Source organism: Cetorhinus maximus, chromosome 31 (genome assembly GCF_964194155.1).
Source record: "Cetorhinus maximus chromosome 31, sCetMax3.hap1.1, whole genome shotgun sequence".
Lineage (NCBI taxonomy): Eukaryota > Metazoa > Chordata > Chondrichthyes > Lamniformes > Cetorhinidae > Cetorhinus > Cetorhinus maximus.
The window spans coordinates 12,697,237-12,715,606 of record NC_135909.1 but is presented as its reverse complement, the minus strand read 5'-3'; the positions used below and the strand labels follow the sequence as shown (position 1 = coordinate 12,715,606).

At 44.2% G+C, this 18,370-nt stretch overlaps 1 non-coding gene across 1 annotated transcript; it reads left to right on the top strand.

Moving 5' to 3' along the window:
• Nucleotides 1–13,187: 13,187 nt before the first annotated feature.
• Nucleotides 13,188–13,259, top strand: trnag-ucc (transfer RNA glycine (anticodon UCC)). Its single transcript has one exon. It is a non-coding gene; the product is annotated as a tRNA-Gly (tRNA).
• The last annotated feature ends 5,111 nt before the right edge of the window (nucleotides 13,260–18,370 follow it).

Genomic DNA, 18,370 nt, shown 5'->3' with positions numbered 1-18,370 from the left:
CCCCGGGGGAAAGGGGCGTTGGGTGCGAGTCGACGTGTAGCAGAAGCGGGGACCATTCGCGCGTTTGAATCTCTGTTTGTCCCATTTCGATATTCATTTTGCGTCCATCCCCTGCAGATTGTTTGTTATTAAACTGTCTCTCATCCCGTTAAATTTACACTTTCTACAATCTCGGATATCAGTATTTTTTAGTTTTCACATTTTTGAAATTTGTAATTGAATTGTATTCCATTATGCTCACTCGTAATAAAATCATTGATCATAGAGTCAATTACTCAATACTAACTGTATTATGGCCGTCTCCCCCTACCTCCCTCTGGACCATGACCCCACCACCGAACATCAAGCCATTGTTTCCAGGACTGTGACTGACCTCACCTCCTCTGGATATCTTCACTCCACAGCTTCTAACCTCAGTCTCCCAACCTCGGACGGCCCGCTACTACCGCCTGCCAAAAATCCAGAAACAGGACTGTCCAGGTAGACTGACCTTGTCAGCATGTTCTTGCCCCATGGAACTCACTTCTTCTCATCTTGACTCCGTTCTCTCTCCCCTTCTCCAGTCTCTTCTCACCTACATCCATGATTCATCTGGTGCCCTATATCAAATCAACAATTTCCAGTTCCCTGGCCCCAACCGCATCCTCTTCACCATGGATGTCCAATCCCTATCAACCTCCATCCCCCACCAGGATGGTTTAAGAGCTTTCCGCTTCTTCCTTGAACAGAGGCCTGAACAATCCCCATCCACCACCAATCTCCTCTGACTGGCTGAACTTGTACTTTCACTGGACAATTCCTCCTTGAACGTGACTCACTTCCTCTAAATAAAAGGTGTCGTTATGGGTACCTGCATGGGCCCCAGTTATGCCTGTCTCTTTATGAGGTATATGAAACATTCCTTGTTCCAGTCCTACTCAGGCCCCCTCCCACAACTCTTTTTCTGGTAGCCCCCTCCCACAACTCTTTTTCTGGTACATCGATGACTGCGTTGGTGCTGCTTCATGCTCTCGTCTGGACTTGGAAAATGTATTAATTTTGCTTCCAATTTCCACCCCTCCATCACTTTCACATGGTCCATCACTGACATTTCCCTTCCCATCCTTGACCTCCCTGTTTCAATTTTTGGTGATCGTTCATCAAAATTCAATACAAGCCCGCCGACTCCCACAGCTACCTCGACTACAACTTCTCACACCCTGCTTCCTTTAAGGACTCCATCCCATTCTCTTTGTTCCTTCGTCTCCACAGCATCTGTTCTGATGATGGCACTTTCCAAAACACTGATTTTAACATGTCTTCCTGCTTCCTTAACCGAGGTTTCCTGCCCACGGTGGTTGACAGAGCCCTCAGCCGTGTCCAACCCATTTCCCGTGCCTCTGCCCTCACATTGTCCTCTCCTTCCCAGAACCATGATAGGGTACCCCTTGTCCTCACTTTTTACCCCATCAGCATTAAAAGGATCATCCTCCACCATTTCCGCCAACCCCAGGATGATGCCACCACCAAACATTTCTTCTCTTCACCTTGCCTGGCAGCATTCCATAGGGACCGCTCCCCTCAGGACACCCTGGTCCACTCCACCATCATCCCATACACTTTAACCCGCTGCCATGGTACCTTCCCATGCAACTGCAGAAGGAGCAACACCTGCCTCTTTACACCACCCCCTCCTCAAATCCAAGGGCCCAAACACTCCTTTCAAGTAAAGCAGCACTTCACTTGCACCCTCCCAACACGGTCTCCTCTACATTGGAGAGACCAAACGTAGACTGGGTGACCGCTTTGCGGAACACCTTCCGTCTGTTCACAATCATGACCCGGACCTCCCTGTCGCTTGCCATTTCAACATCCCATCCTGCTCTCATGTCCATTCTTGGCCTGCTGCAACGTTCCAAACTGGAGGAACAGCACCTCATCTTTCGACTAGGCACTTTACAGCCTTCTGGACTTAACACTGAGTTCAACAACTTCAGATCATGAACTCTCCCCTCGATCCCCACCCCCTTTCCGATCCCCCCTTTTCCAATAATTTATATCTTTTTAAATGTATTTTTCTTTTCCCACCAATTTCCATTATTTTTAAATGTATTTCCATCCATTGTTTCATCTCCACCTTTTAGCCTATTTCGATCCCTTCCCCCCACCCCACCCCACTAGTGCCATCTGTCACTTGCTCGTCCTGCTTTCTACCCTTAATGTCACCATCAGCACATTCCTTAGATAATATCACCACCATCAACACCCCTTTGTCCTTTTGTCTATGACATCTTTGGCAATCTCTCTTTTGCCTCCACCTATCACTGGCGCTCCACCCAGCTCTACCTGTCCCACCCCCCTCAACCAGCTAATATTTCACCACATTCCAATATTCCCTCGGTTCTGATGAAGAGACATACGGACTCGAAACGTTAACTGTGTTCCTCTCCACAGATGCTGTTAGACCTGGTGAGTTTTTCCAGCTACTTTTATTTTTGTTTTGGTGCACTATGGCAGAAAGGCTTTAGACAGCAACCTTTCCCCATTGCGCCTTTGCGGCGGTTGCCCCAAGCTTTAGTGCTTCCCTCAGTATATATCCCTGGACCTTGGAATGTGCCAGTCTGCAACAGCCAGCCGGGGAAGACCAACAAGTTTCAGGCAGACCAAAGGGTGTCTTTCACCGAGCTGATGATCCTCCAGCTGCAGTTGATGTTTGTCTCAGTGTGTGTCCCTGGGAACAGCCCATAGAGCAGAGTCCTGCTTGCAGAGATTTTCACAATCTCACTTTCACAAAGAATGAGGAAATCTCTCACCTTCACTTTTTATATCTTCGGGAGGAATGGTGCTGCGGGCGTTGCTGATTGGTCACTTTGTGCTGCGTCTCGTAATGTTGTTCATATCACCAATCAGATATCTACTGAACTCACCAATCCGGAGACTTCACGGAGGGAGGGCGGAAAATACCGGCGCCAAATTAACAGATTCCAACGCTTTTTTTCAAATTTTAAAAACCCGCAAACTTCTCAAAAACAGGACATAATATAGTACTAATTGGTAAGAGCTAATTCAGTATACGAATGTTAGATTTACTTAATCTCGCTCTCTCTTTCCCTAGTCTACAGTTTATCTCTGTCCGTTTCTGATTTTCATTCTGGATTTATCTGTATCTAAAAACAAGTCGAAAATATCGGCACCAAGTTTAAGGAATCCAAACTTTCTTTTTATTCGACATCGAAGACGGCCGATATATTTATAAAACAAAGAAGTGTTCAGATAGAAATTCCCATTAATAGTTAACACGATCTGAGGCCAAAGTTTAAAAAATATCCATCCCTGATGGGACTATTTCACATTTTATCCCAAGTTCCAGATTCGCTTATAGAATCCGGAATCTATTTGGGGTTAATTTCGATCCTTTATGAAACCCTTTAACCAGCCGGCAGAAAGTCTCATTTACATAGTTCTGCAAACGGACGGTTTAATGTAGATATTCAACAGTCAAAAGTGAACATTTTTGGTGTAAATTTGCTAGCGTTGAGATTTAAGGTTTCTACACAACCGGGGCTGATAGGAAATGAACTGATCGATTATTGAGACCAAACTTGACCAGAACTGGAAACTGACGCATTTGCGTTTTATTCTCTCTCCAAAACCAGGGAAAGGGGCCGAATATGAACGCGTCTGAGTACAAATTACAGAGGGTCAGCGGACAGTCATTAATTTATGGGACATTATTAACAACAGCGAATGATTGAACAGAGTGATAAATCTACATTAGCCTGAAAGTAGAAAACAAAACTAACAGAAAACATCATTCGAAAATGTTCAAATTAGAAACACGACAAATTAAACATTGAGATGATATAGCTTTCTCGGAGAGACTGTGGGTGGCTCTTAAAAGAGCCTTTGTGTTTCGGGTGTGGTTCAGACCGTTGTGGGGTTTTACTTGGAGCTGGTGTACTTGGTCACCGCCTTTGTCCCTTCCGACACGGCGTGCTTGGCCAGTTCCCCGGGCAGCAGCAGGCGCACGGCGGTCTGGATCTCCCGGGAGCTGATGGTGCTGCGCTTGTTGTAATGGGCCAGGCGGGAAGCCTCACCCGCGATGCGCTCGAAAATATCGCTCACGAACGAGTTCATGATGCTCATGGCCTTGGAGGAGATGCCGGTGTCGGGGTGAACCTGCTTCATCACTTTGTAAATGTAGATGGAGTAACTCTCCTTCCTCGACTTTCGCCGCTTCTTGCCGCCCTTTCCTGCCGGTTTACTCACCGCTTTCTTGGCGCCCTTCTTAGCAACTGGTTTCTTCTTCTCTTCAACCATCTTCAATCTCAATTTCGCACAGAAATAAACCAAACCCCTTCCGTCCGCTCATTATATAGACAGTCTGACAGATATATGCTAATGAGGAATGGGGGAGAACAATGATTCTGATTGGATAATTTTAAAACAAAACAGGGACTTAATTTGTGTTTTTTTTTGATTGGATAGCTAAACCGACCAATTATATTTAGGTTTCTCCACCAATCATTAGCCTCCTTACTACAATCAGGAAATACATTTTCCAAAGCCCCTCTCCAGCCGGAGTTTCTCAGTGTGTAAAGATACACCGGGAAATGTCGCCTGGCTGTCGGTGCGAGGGGCTGTCCGGGAATGTGGGTTCATTCAGGAATTGTGAGTGTCTGGTCTTCTTCTTATCGTGTCCACGGACAGTCTATACATGGCCCAGCCAGAACTGGACACATTGTTGCGCCTTGTTGTTGAATTCGGCAAGATCTGCAACAGTGCAAGGTTCCTCTAGCGATAGGCATTGCAGGAGATGTTGCATAGTTTGTGGCTCAGTTCCACATTCACAAGGTGTCGGGCTGGTTGTATATCCCCATTTTCTTAGTGACACCTTTGAACGACCTACACCAGTCCTAAGTCTGTTAAGGCACTTGAATGTTGCCCAGTTGCAATTAGCTCCTTGGGGAAGGCTTTCATCCGGTAGAATTTCCATCGCTGGGGGTTGTTTGAGACTGGCGAGCCAGTCTTTCCACAAGGCGATGCGGGCTTCAGATGGGGTGGATTGTAATGGAACAACACTGTTCATGAAGCTCTTCCTTGACTTTAGGCGGCTGGGTGTAGGTGTATGACCATGTAGAGGGTGCCTCTCATCTGATGTTTGACGGAGTCGCTCTTTCTTGCTGGCTACCGTTCTTCTTATATCAGGGGGAGTGATATCCGCCAGGATATATAGGCTGTTGGTGTTTGTTAGTTTTAAACAACCTGTGATAAGTCGGCAGCTTGCATTCAGAACGGCATCCATCTTCTTAGCATGAGTAGATCTTTCCCATGCAGGGCAGGTGTATTCCCCAGTGGAATAGCAAAGAGCAAGTGCACTGGTTCGCAATGTTTTCGGGCTTGCTCCCCATTTTGTGTTAGTGAGCTTATTCTGGATGTTGTTTTGTGCGCTCACTTTTGCCTTTGTCTTTTTGATGTGGTTCTTGAAGGTGAGGCATCTGTCAAGGGTGACTCCTAAGTAGATAGGGTGCTCGCAATGCGTCAGTGTTGCTCCACACCAGGTTACTTTAAGCTGGCGTTTGGCTTCACGCTTTCTGAGGTGGAATGCACAAACATGCGTCTTTGATGGGTTTGTGCGAAGGTGGTTTTCTTCATAGTAGGTTGTAGGTCCCTCCAAGGCCTCAGAAAGTGTTTTCTCCACGATGCTAAAATCAGTGCTTTGGGCAGTGGCACATAAGTCATCAGCATATATAAAACATGTCTGGTAATGTGTGTAATTTATTCATTCTCTGATCCTGTGTGTGTTTGGAAGGCCGTGGTACAGTATGCGAGTGTCGGGTTTATTCTGTATCTGTGACTTGATGGGACCATGTCTCAGTGTTGGGCTCACTTGGCATCCTGAAACTCATTGTGCATCTGTCCGTTATTGGTGCATGTAAACAAATTCATTTGCTTCTTGGGACTATAAGCCAGAGCGGAATAAAATCAGTATGTGTTTCTCTCGGCCACAGAAATTGTTGGATTGATTCTGTACCTGTCAGTCCCTGTAATTGGATGTTAATGAGATTCTGTATTTGTCAGTCTCTGGCACTGTAGGTCAGTGTGTTATAGGTTCTATATCTTTCAATCTGTGTTACTATATCTGAGTCTGTGAACTTCTCATTCACTATCAGTGCCTGATACTGTGTGTGAATGTGAGATTAATTATATACCTGTCAACATCCGTTGCTGAATGGCAGTGTGGAGTTCAGTCTGTATCGGCACTGATTCAATGTGAGTCATTCTCAGCAGCCCCATCTCTTGCAATGTTTGACGCAGTTAATCTCAGTGTCACATACAGCACCAAAGACAACCAAATCTGGAATCTGTCTCAATGGGTTGTACTGGATATGAGTGTGGTTAATTCTCTTTTAATCAGTGGTGCTGTGTGGAAGTTTGCAATCCATTTTCTTTCTGTTGAACTCTGGGACGCTGTGTAAACGTTGGTTCCATTTTCTAGTGCAGTGCCTGATGCTTTGCTGAAATGAAGAATTCATTTTGTCTCTATCAGTCTTTGGCTCTGAGATTCCTCTGTTTTTCTCAGTCTGTGGTACTGTGTGAATGTCAGATTCATTCTGTATCTCTACATCTCTGGGACAATTTGAGATTCATCCTGTATCTATCAGTCAGTGTGCTTTGTGTGATGTGGGATTCATTCTGTACCTGAAATTCTTTGGCACAGCCTATGCACTGGGATTCATTTTGTATTACTCTCTTTCACAGTGCATTTATTGGTCATCATACTGTATCTCACAGTGTCTGGTATTGTGCAAGATGTGTTGAGTAGTCTCTGGTGCTGTCTGTAAGAGAGACAGTTGTTGTTTAGTTCTCAGTTTTTGATGTTGCATGTGACTCTGGGAATAATTCTGTATCTGTCTGTCATATTTATCTCAGGAGTATTGTTCAAAATGCAATGCTTAACATCTTCAAACCTTTAGGAAAGTAGTTTTATCATCCTCATTCTTACTTGGCCTGGCTTATATTTGATCCTAGAACCAAGCACAACAATGACGTTGACTCTGAACTGCCATCTACAATTGCCGAGTAAACAACTCAGTTGAATTCAAGAAGGCAGCTCACCACAACCTACCCCAGGGCAATTAGGAATGGGCCCATATCCCATGAATGAATGAAAAAGCTCACATCTCCTACAATAACCAGTTATCACTAACACTCTAGATGATTGTCAGAATTGAGCCTACCTGACAATATCTCCACTTCAGAGTTAAGTTCACATTTTCATATCAGGCTGACTATCATTATTTTTAATCGAGCAGAATTATCAAGTGGCCTTTCTACAGATAAATGTTAAAAAGTGTCAGACTTATCAACTGCTCTTTAGACCTGTAATTATCTGACCTTGTGTTGTGAGCCTATATCCCATGAATGAATAAAAAAGCAAAAACCTCCTACAATAACCAGTGATTACTAACACTCGAGATGTTTGTCAGAATTGAGTCTCCCTGAAAATTGCTCCAATTTCGAGTTAGGTTCACATTTTCATTTCCCATTCACAATCAGTTTTTCTTTAATCTTGCAGCCTTATCAAGTGGTTTTTATACTGATAAATGTTTAAAAGTGTCAGACGTATCAACTGCTCTTTAGACCTGTAATTATATGATCTTGTGTAGTGAGTGAGGAGATTCCCCACTGGGTCGTGCAAAGCAGAAATCTGGATGGAAATTAATTCCAATGCCTGGAAATCAGGTAGAATACAAGTCTGAATTTCTGATTTTCATCCTTAGTCGATCAGGCTTCTTGCTGGGAGCGTGAACTTGCAAAGTGGTGTTTGAAACCAAACAAACCACACTAGATCCCTCTTCATTTGTGGAGATAAATCCAAGGAAAGCAGTTATATTTCAGATGGAGAATTGGGATGGGTACCAGACACAGCTCAGGACAACTAAACTTGCACTCAGAGAGTGTAAGGGATAATGGGGAAGAAGATGGCAGATAAATGAATCCCAATATGGAGTTATCCATATTACAGTTGAAACCTCATCAGTAATCAGCACTGGATTAGAATAGCTGAGACTATTAACCTCGGGAAAGGATGGATGTTGAATGGACATGATCAATGTCAATAAAGAGAATCAATTTTGCCCACGTGGAAAGATAATTTGATCTCGTTGGACAAGAGGGAAATAGAAAAAAGAACAAGAGGAAAATTAAATAGGCCGGTGAGGAAGAATATGCCAGTGGGAGCAGCTCAGCTGCTCTTGCAGAGAGCTGGCACAGATACTATGGGCCGAATGGCCTCCCTTTGCTGTAACAATTGTGAGATTCTATTCTATATATTATGAGTGTAAGCCTGACTTATGTTTAATATAAAATGTGTTTCAACTGGAGTTAATAGCTGTGGGTATTAATCAGATATTATGTCAGAGTTTTGGATTAGAGTTCCATCTCTGCGAACACAATCCTGAATGTCCATATATCATACAATCTAATACATTTCCCAGGATGTATGATCAGCTTCATGCAGATTGTAGATACACTGAGGTTTGGGGAGTGGTATGTAATGCATTGTTCAGTCTGCAGTCTTAGTCCTTTAACTTTGATTCTGTCTCTAATTTTCTCAGTAAATCATGGATGGTGGGCCCTCCTCTTAGAACATATACATTCCAATCGGAGCAAAAAATTCCATGAATTCTGAGATATCCCTTTAAATATCTGCCACTGCCTATCCCTTCGCCATGATCTCATTGAATGACGGAGCAGGCTCGAGTGACTGAGGGGCCGAATCCTGCTCCTGGTTCGTATGTTCCTGACTATGTTAGTACCAGAATTAACCAAAGTAATTCCACTCTCACATACAGCAGTAAAGATAAACAGATGCAGAATATGTTTCAAAGATTCCCAGATGTTGACAACGACTCTCACATTCCTATTCAATACCAGAAACTGACAGATACAGACTGAATTCTACACTCTGATTGCGGATCAGATGTTGGCATGTCCAGAATTAATCTCAAACACAGACCGGGTTCTGGGAGTGAATGCGAATTGCACACTCGGATAGCAGCACAGACTGAAATATATACAATCAATGCCACACTGATTTACAGCGCCAGAAACTGAGAAACTCATGAGTGAATCTCATTTCCAGTTCCATAAACTGAGAAACTCATGAGCGAATTTCATTTCCAGTTCCATAAACTGACAAGCACAGGATACATCAGACACGCACTGTACCACAGCTTCAAGAACAGAATGTACCCACTGTACTCTATCCCCCTACCTCACACAGTATCCGAGTAAGTGGCACACATTAGCAGAGCGTCAGAGAACCAGAAGGAAACTTGCATCCCCGGACGGTCCCTCGCACCGACAGCCAGACAACATTTCCCAATATATCTTTACACACTGAGAAACTCTGGCTGGAGAGAAGCCTTGTAGAATATGTTGCCTGGTTGCAGTAAATTGGCTAATGATTGGTGGAGAATTCGAAATCTGATTGGATATTTAAAGACACCAATCAGAAAAATAAGAGAGAAGAGGCTGTTTTAGTTTTTAAAAAGTGTCCAATCAGAATCAAAGTTCTCCAATCCTTCATTAGCATAGACCTGGGAGACTGTCTATTTAATCGGCGCTCGGAAGGGATTTGGTTTATTTCTGTGTCTGAAACTGAAAATGGTAGATGAGAAGAAACAAGTTCCCAAGAAGGGAGCCAAGAAAGCCTTAAAGAAACCGGTAGCAAAGGGCGGCAAGAAGCGGCGAAAGTCGAGGAAGGAGAGTTACGCCATCTACATCTACAAAGTGATGAAGCAGGTTCACCCCGACACCGGCATCTCCTCCAAGGCCATGAGCATCATGAACTCGTTCGTGAGCGATATTTTCGAGCGCATCGCGGGTGAGGCTTCCCGCCTGGCCCATTACAACAAGCGCAGCACCATCAGCTCCCGGGAGATCCAGACCGCCGTGCGCCTGCTGCTGCCCGGGGAACTGGCCAAGCACGCCGTGTCGGAAGGGACAAAGGCGGTGACCAAGTACACCAGCTCCAAGTAAAACCCCACAATGGACTGAACAACATTCACAACACAACGGCTCTTTTAAGAGCCACTCACAATCTCTCTGAAAAAGCTATTTCATCTCAATTTTTACTTTGTCATGTTTTAAATTTGAACATTTCGAACAATGTTATTTTCATGTTATTTCCATCATATTCGGGCTAATGTAGATTTATCACTCGCTGAATTCTTAGGTCCTGATAATAATGCCCCATAAATGAATGACTGCCCGCTCACCCTCTGCTCTTTGTTCTCAGACGTGTTTATATTCGGCCCCTTTCCCTGGCTTTGGAGAGAGAATAAAACTCAAATGCGTCAGTTTCCAGTTCTGGTCAAGTTTGGTCTCAATAATCGATCCGTTCATTTCCTATCAGCCCCGGTTGTGTCGGAACCTTCAGTCTCAACGCTGGCAAATTTACACCAGACATGTTTGCTTTTGACTCTCACGAATATCGACAATGTACCGTCCGTTTGTAGAACGATGTCAATGAGACTTTGCCGGCTGGTTAAAGGGTTTCATAAAAGATGGAAATTTTCTCCGAATAGATCCCGTATCTGGAACTTGGGATAAAATGTGAAATAGTCCCATCAGGGACGGGGAATTTTAAAACTTTGTCGTCACACCGAGTTCACTTTATACATAAGACTTTCTACATGAAATTTATTCCTTATTTTATAAATCTATCGGCCGCCTTTTCGATGTCGAAAAGCGTAAATTTGGAGCTGTTATTATCGGCTGGTTTTCTGGTTCAGATAAACCCAGACTGAAAATCAGAAACAGACAAATACAGATCAACCGTAGAATAGAGAAAGGGAGAGCGAGATTAAGTAAATCTAACATTCGTATATTAAATACTGAATTACCTGTTTCCAATTAACACTATGTTCTGTCCGTTTTTTTACAAATTTGGCGGGCTTTGAAAATTTGTCAAAAAAATTGGTTGAAATTTGGCGCCGGTATTTTCCGCCCTCACTCCGTGAGTCTCCGGATTGGTGAGTTCAGTAGATATCTGATTGGTGATATGAACAAAGACGCGGCACAAAGTGACCAATCAGCAATGCCCGCAGCACCATTCCTCCCGAAGCTATAAGAGAAGCGAATGTGAGAGGATTTCCTCATTCTCTGTGAAAGTGTTTGTGAGATTGTGAAATGTCTGGAAGAGGAAAGACCGGCGGTAAAGTTCGATCCAAGGCCAGATCTCGCTCCTCCCGGGCTGGACTGCAGTTCCCGGTGGGCCGTGTTCACAGGCACCTGAGAAAGGGCAACTATGCTGAGCGTGTGGGTGCCGGAGCCCCGGTCTATCTGGCTGCTGTGCTCGAGTATCTGACGGCTGAAATCCTCGAGCTGGCCGGTAACGCGGCCCGGGACAACAAGAAGACCCGCATCATCCCCAGACACCTGCAGCTGGCCGTCCGCAACGACGAGGAGCTCAACAAGCTGCTGGGAGGGGTGACCATCGCTCAGGGCGGGGTGCTGCCTAATATCCAGGCCGTGCTGCTGCCCAAGAAAACCAGCGCCGCTGCGGGCTCGAAGACCAAGTGAAGCGGCCATTCTTTAATCTAATAACCCAAAGGCTCTTTTCAGAGCCACTCACAGAGTCTGTGAAAGGGCTGCTCACTGTCTGAACTCATTTCATTCTGGCTCTGAAGGAGCGTCATGCCCATTCGGAACGGTAACTCTGTCCCCACACAGATGCTGCCAGACCTGCTGAGTTTTTTCCAGCATTTTCGTTAAAAAATACTAGCTTCGCTGCAAAAGACAGCCCGGCATACCTTACAACCCGCTTTCAATTCGGATTCCTTACCTGATCTGTTTGTAACAGGCGGGTAGAAAGCTATTGATGGGCGAAATGACCGTGAAGGCCGATAGTTCTGGGTCTCACACATAAACATCATGAACTGTATGGGTTTTATTCAGGTCACGGTTCAATAGATGTTGAAGAGAAAATGGTGTGAGTCATGTTTCCACTATACTGTAGTGGGAGAGTGGGGTCTGGGGAGGTAATACACCGCTCCACTCCCCACTTAAGACATCAACAACCTTAATAAATGAACTAATGACCGAAAAAGGACATGTTTGATTCATCTTTAGATTTCTCTCTCCCGTTCCCAAGTCAGTGCTCTTAATGTGACGTTTTTGGTGGCTCTTAAAAGAGCCTTTGTTGTGTGTTTGGTAGAAAGGGTCGAGTTGTTCAGCTGCCGCATCCATAGAGAGTGCGTCCCTGGCGAGCTAGGCGGCGGATTGCTGGTTTGGTGATGCCCTGGATATTATCACGAAGCACTTTGCGATGCCGCTTTGCTCCGCCTTTCCCCATTCCTTTAAACCAGCAATCCGCCGCCTCTCACTCTCTGTCCCTTTCTCAGTCAGGTCGGGGCGGGCTACATAAAAGAGGAACGTGAAGCAGCTCGAAACAAATCTTACTCAATGGAACGTCTTGTTTATCTATAGTTAGAAACCCGGATCTTTTAAATCCAGACCTGTCAGCAATATCCCCGCCTCATTCCAGTCGCTTCTACAAACAGACAAACAGTCTGCTTCCATTTCTAGGACAGCTTCTATTCCAAATGATTGGGACTAAGAACAAGATAAAATCGGATCACGGGTCTGTAATTTAGTTTATTGAGCGGGAATTCGAAAAGTTTTGCAAAGATTGAACCGGTCAGTGAAAGTGTCTGTCTAACAACTGGAAATGAATACCGGCTGAAATTTAAACGGTTGGTATTGAATTTGTGACAACAAATCAATTATTTTAAGGGAAGTGTTGGTGTAGTTATTTCAGAGAGAACTTCATCACCCCTTCCAGGATAAGTTGCATTTTTTTACTGTTCGGAACTTTGTGGATATCTACATGGAGCCGTTGTAGTTGGTCACTATCTTTGTCTGTTTCACGGCCCGTTCCCCGGGCAGCAACAGACCTTTTCCTGTCTCGATGTGTCCACAGAAACAACAGGAGCCAATTTATTGTGGACTGGTGCCATCTACTGGCTGCACGTGAGACGTGCAAAGAGGTAACTTCTTTGGGGACATTTTAAATGAGTGTGAAACAACATAAACATGGTGAGAATTATTGCAAAACAGTTTATCATTCATACACAAGATGCCAAAGATATAGTGTGTTTCCCGGTACTATAAATGCTGACTGTGATTTAAAGAAGTGTGCGATGGTGGTATAGTGGTGAGCATAGCTGCCTTCCAAGCAGTTGACCCGGGTTCGATTCCCGGCCATCGCAGTAATGACTTATTTTTCAGCATTATCCGTGATCAGACCACAATTCCGGACCCGCAGAGTTAATCTCTGTGGTTTCCAAAATTAGATAAAGAACAGAAAGTGTGGGGAGATTTCCAACAAGAAAATAAAGGACTAACGAAATAAAATAAGTCTAACATTTTCATCACTCACGTTTTTCGAACGTAAAATTCGGGCCTTGGGTGGAAAGACGCCTCACCTCCTCCCCCTCGCATATTTCCGATATGTCGATGATACGTTTGTTATATTTAAATCCGCAGCTGCATGTAACAATTTCCTTACATGTCTTTATGGGCTCCATCCTGCGCTCAAATTCACCTATGAAATGGAGCAGTCAAAATAACTCCCCTTCCTTGACACACTAGTTGAGAAATCTTCCAGAGGATTCTCTACCAGGATTACCGTAAGCCGACCTTCACTGGTCAATATACGCGTTGGGATTCTTACAGTCCCACGCTCTGTAAGATTGGTCTCATCGGCAACCTTGTAAATAGGGCCCGAGCCATTTGCTCACCGTGCAAGCTTGATGCTGAAACCTGGCTCATCAAAGGCATCCTGCAGGGTAATGGCTACCCTGATCAGATCATTTCGCGCTGTGTATCACACAAGCTCATGACCGGACCTAAGACGGTCACTTTCCACCCTGAAGTATATTCTCTATCAGTATAAATTGGTGTCTTCCCCTTATATTGGTTTTCTTGGGAGTGTCCTGTTGAGTGCAGAAGGAAAAGCTTTGACATGTCTCTTTTTTCAGCCATTCTCAAATACATTGGCGCTTATTTTCAATTTGAAAACCCGTTTCAGCTCTGCCAGTTTGGCTCAATCAATCTGCGGCCCATTTTCTCATTAATCTTTGAAAGTTGGTGAAATAAGCTGCTCTCTGATTGGTTACAAAAGCCACCCAATGAGATTCCGAACACCTTGACCATTCAGAAGTGGCCGACTGCATTCCCCAAAGACAGGGGAAGGGCGAGTGCGGGATGAATTTTTCATTCGTGGTGTAAGTGTGTGTAAGATTGTAGAAAGACCGGCGGTAGAGCCCAGGACAAAGCCAAAGTCACAAGTCTCATTCCTCCCGGGCTGGACTGCAGCTCCCCGCGGGCCGTGTTCACAGGCCCCTGAGAAAGAGCAGCTATGCTGAGCGTGTGGCTGCTGGAGCGCTCCGCTCTTCCGATTGTAACATTCCCGGCCGCTTTCAGGGGACAGGATCAGAAATCAGCCGTTTCTCTCTGTCCCGATGAAGCCTGTGTGAAGGAGTCGGTTGGTAACCAATGTCATTGCGTTTCCAGTGAGCTGAGATTGGCTCTGTTTTAAATCGCTGCTTTGTTACCGCCGGTTACAGATAAGAGATTGACACATTTAATCTGTTCCTAAAATAGCGCCAGGATTCTGTGACGCAAAATGCAATATTACAGCTCCTAAAGTGTGAGATTAAAATTGCCTGGAAATTAAGCCGTTCGGCTATTATCTTTTTTTTCCGTCAAATTGGCAGGCTTTTCGATTTTGAAAATATAAGCCAATCGGCACGTCCAATTCCTGCTACCTGGCTCTCCGAATGGTTGAAGATTTGGATTGAGAATGGACTGCCCAATCAGAGCTAGAGCCTGTCTAAAGCCTCTCAAACCATTCACAATGATTATTTATGGATGTTAAACTGATGGAATCTGTACCTTCCACCCCATCTGTACTTGAGTCCTAAAATATATTTTTTTCCAACAGGCAAATAATTGAAGGAACCAGAATAAATGTGGTGTTTCCTCCAGCCAAGCTAGAATGAAGATTCCCGCCAGCTCCTCCCACACAGTCCGTACATTATCATTAACAGAGCGCAGAGACACAGACAGGACATCAATTTCACAGTCACAGACAGCAGAAATAGTTCCAGAGTCACACTTTCCATCCATCAATCAAAGAGTGCAGGAGAGATAGATGTTGTTTCCATGTTACCTCGACTCAGTACCAGAGTCCAAGACAGTGACTGTCAGAATAAATCCAAACACATTTGCAGTTCCACTGACAATGTCTCCACACTCACATACAGTAACCAAGACTGACAGGTTCAGAATGTCTCTCAGTTTCACACAGTACCAGTAAGTGACATAGATATTGAATCCCACGTTCACAAAATGGGCCAGAAAAGGGCAATGAAGAATGTATCTCACTCTCAAATACAAAACAACAATCTGACGGTTTCAGCACAACATTATAACTTCTGCTTGGTATAACAAAATATTATGAAATGTCATCTTCACCGTTAGTAATTCCAAATATCTCCCTTCGCCGTCCAATAAAATGTGAACGGTTCTTGTCTGTTCTGTCGCTCTCTGAGTGTGCTGACATCTACTGGCCAGAGCTGAGAAGTGCAACAGAGCGGAACTTTTTTTTAAATTCAATGGACGTGAGATTCGCTGGCTCGGCCATCATATTTATACAACCGGGAACACGTTTGTACTGCAGGGAAGCATTTTACACAACAACAAAGAACATTTCTCAACACCAGAGAGCACAATTCCACAGCAGGAAATATATTCTAAACATGTGAAACACTTTAACACCATAATGGAACAGTAGACATTAAAAATCAAGCAGCAGAGTGGCGCAGCGGGAGCGTGCTGAGCCCATAACCCAGAGGTCGATGGATCGAAACCATCCTCTGCTATTTACGTTCTCATTAATGCCAAAAGGGAGCATTTTCTGTTACCCACAATCATGTCTGTTATTTGCAACAGTTTCTTGCTTCCAGTGCAAAAATTCAATCTTCAACAAATCTCTGATATGGTGTTTATTCACAGATGGATACAAGCTGGAAATGCTGCAAACACATCCCAGCCAATGCTTTCCCCTTTCCCTCAGCCCATTCCTCCCAAAGAACTGGCACAGGCGCAATGTCCTGAGTGGCCACCTCCTCTTCACTATCACTGTATGATTATCTGAATAGAAAAAACATCCTCTTAGATGGAAACAATATCGTCAAGGTCATATTTTTTAAAGTTAATTCACGGGATGTCGGCTTCGCTGACTGGGCCGGAATTATTTGCCCATCCCGAGTTGCCCTTGAGAAGGTGGTGGTGGGCTGACTTCTTGAACTGCTACATTCCGTGTGGTGTAGGTACACCCACAGTGCTGTTAGGAAGGAAGTTCCAGGATTTTGACCCAGCGACAGTGAAGGAACGGCGATATGTTTACAAGTCAGGATGATGAGTGACTCGGAGGGGAACTTAGCCGCAGGTTTTCCGATCTATAGGACACCCTGCAGTAATTCGTCATCTTTATTTGAACAGCAGCGTCCTCCCTGTGACATGAACCACCGAGAAGGACAAAACTATCAGCATAGCGGAGACATCATCGCACCAAATACACAGTTCATCATTATCTGGACAGAAATTGTCATTCCTTCTTAATCACTGGTTTAATTTATGGAATTCCGTCCCCATTATTAATAGTATTAATCATAATAATACTTAACCATAATTATCATAAAAGTTTCATTCCTTCGGTACAGATTGCACTAAATTATTATTTGACTGCCTCTGATTGTTTCCTGTCTTGTTTTACCTATTAATAGCCGATGGGAATTTAACGTGCTCAGTTTATCACTCATTCCGTCCTTATTGGCCTTACTTGAGGTGATAACCAGCATGTATATGACCTTTGTGCTCGAACTGAATGTCTGTCTCTAACATATTGCTGTCACTCATTGCCAGATGCTCATTCACTATCACATTGTTAAGTTATTCTAAATTCCAGTGAGTCTAGATCCAACCTGATCAACCCTTCCTCATTCGAAAACCTCCTCAGTCGAGGAAATATCCCAGTCACCTTTCTCTGGAACTGACTCCAATGCAAGTATGTCCATCCTTCAGTAATCAGACCAAATCAGCACCCATTATTCTAGGTGTGGTCTCGCCAATGCCCTGAACAGTTGCAGCAAGGCTTCTCCGCTTTTCTATTCCAGTCCCCTTGCAATTAAGACCAACATTCCACCTGCCCTCCTAAGTATTTGATGCACCTAAATGACAACTTTTTTTCAATGATTATTATACAGCGGCATCCATATCCATCTGTACTGCAGCATTCTGCAATGTCATCTAAACATTTTTTGTAATTCTTGTACAAGGATCCCTCTGTACCACAGGATTCTGCAGTCTCTCTCCATCTCAGTAATATTCCTCTCTCCTATGCTTCTTGCAGAAGTGGTCAACCTGACATTTTACTACATTGTACTTCCATTTTATCCCCACTCACTTGAACATCTACATATCTATGCAGGCTCTTTCTCCACCCTCTGGTCTCACTCAGCTCTCACTCTCGGCTCCTCTGTCATAGTCCCAAGATTCTGACTGTTTAGGAAATTCTCGGATCTTTTTTTAGTTCAAGATGGATGACCTCACTCTTCCCAGTGTTGACCACCACCGGCCACAGTTTTATTCACTCACTGAATCTGTCAATGACCCTTTGAAACTTGCTGCTCCCACATACGCTACTAACCATGTCACCTAACCTAGTGTTATCAGCAAACTTGAATATAGGCTGGAAGTTATTAACATTTACAATAAAACAGAAAGTGCTGTAAAAACTCAGCAGCCCTGGCAGCATCTGTGCAGAGAGAAACAGAGTCAACGTTTGAGTCCGTATGGCTCTTCTTCAGAGCTCGCCACAACTTTACCCTTTTTGTCCCTTATTCAATTTTGTATCCATGCTGTCGCTGCCCCTTTAATCCCAGCTGCTGGAATTTTACCAAGTTCATTATGTGGGACTTTTTCAAATCCCTTTGGAAGTCCAGACACACTTCATCATGCTCACTTCCCTGGTCAATGTTCTCTGACACGTCATCAAAGAGCTTTATTAAGTGTTTCAGTGCTGATTTTCTGTTAACCAATCTGTGCTGGTTATCATTTATCAACTCATGTTCTACCGAGCGACAATGAATTTTGTTCTGGATTATTGTCTTTAAACGTTTCCCCACCTCCAGCATGAGACTAACTGCTCTGTAGTTACTGGGTTTATCCCTCTCCATTTTAAACACGGATGTAACATCAACAACCTGCAGTTGTTTGGCTTCACTCCCATATCCAAGGAGGATTGAAAGATTGT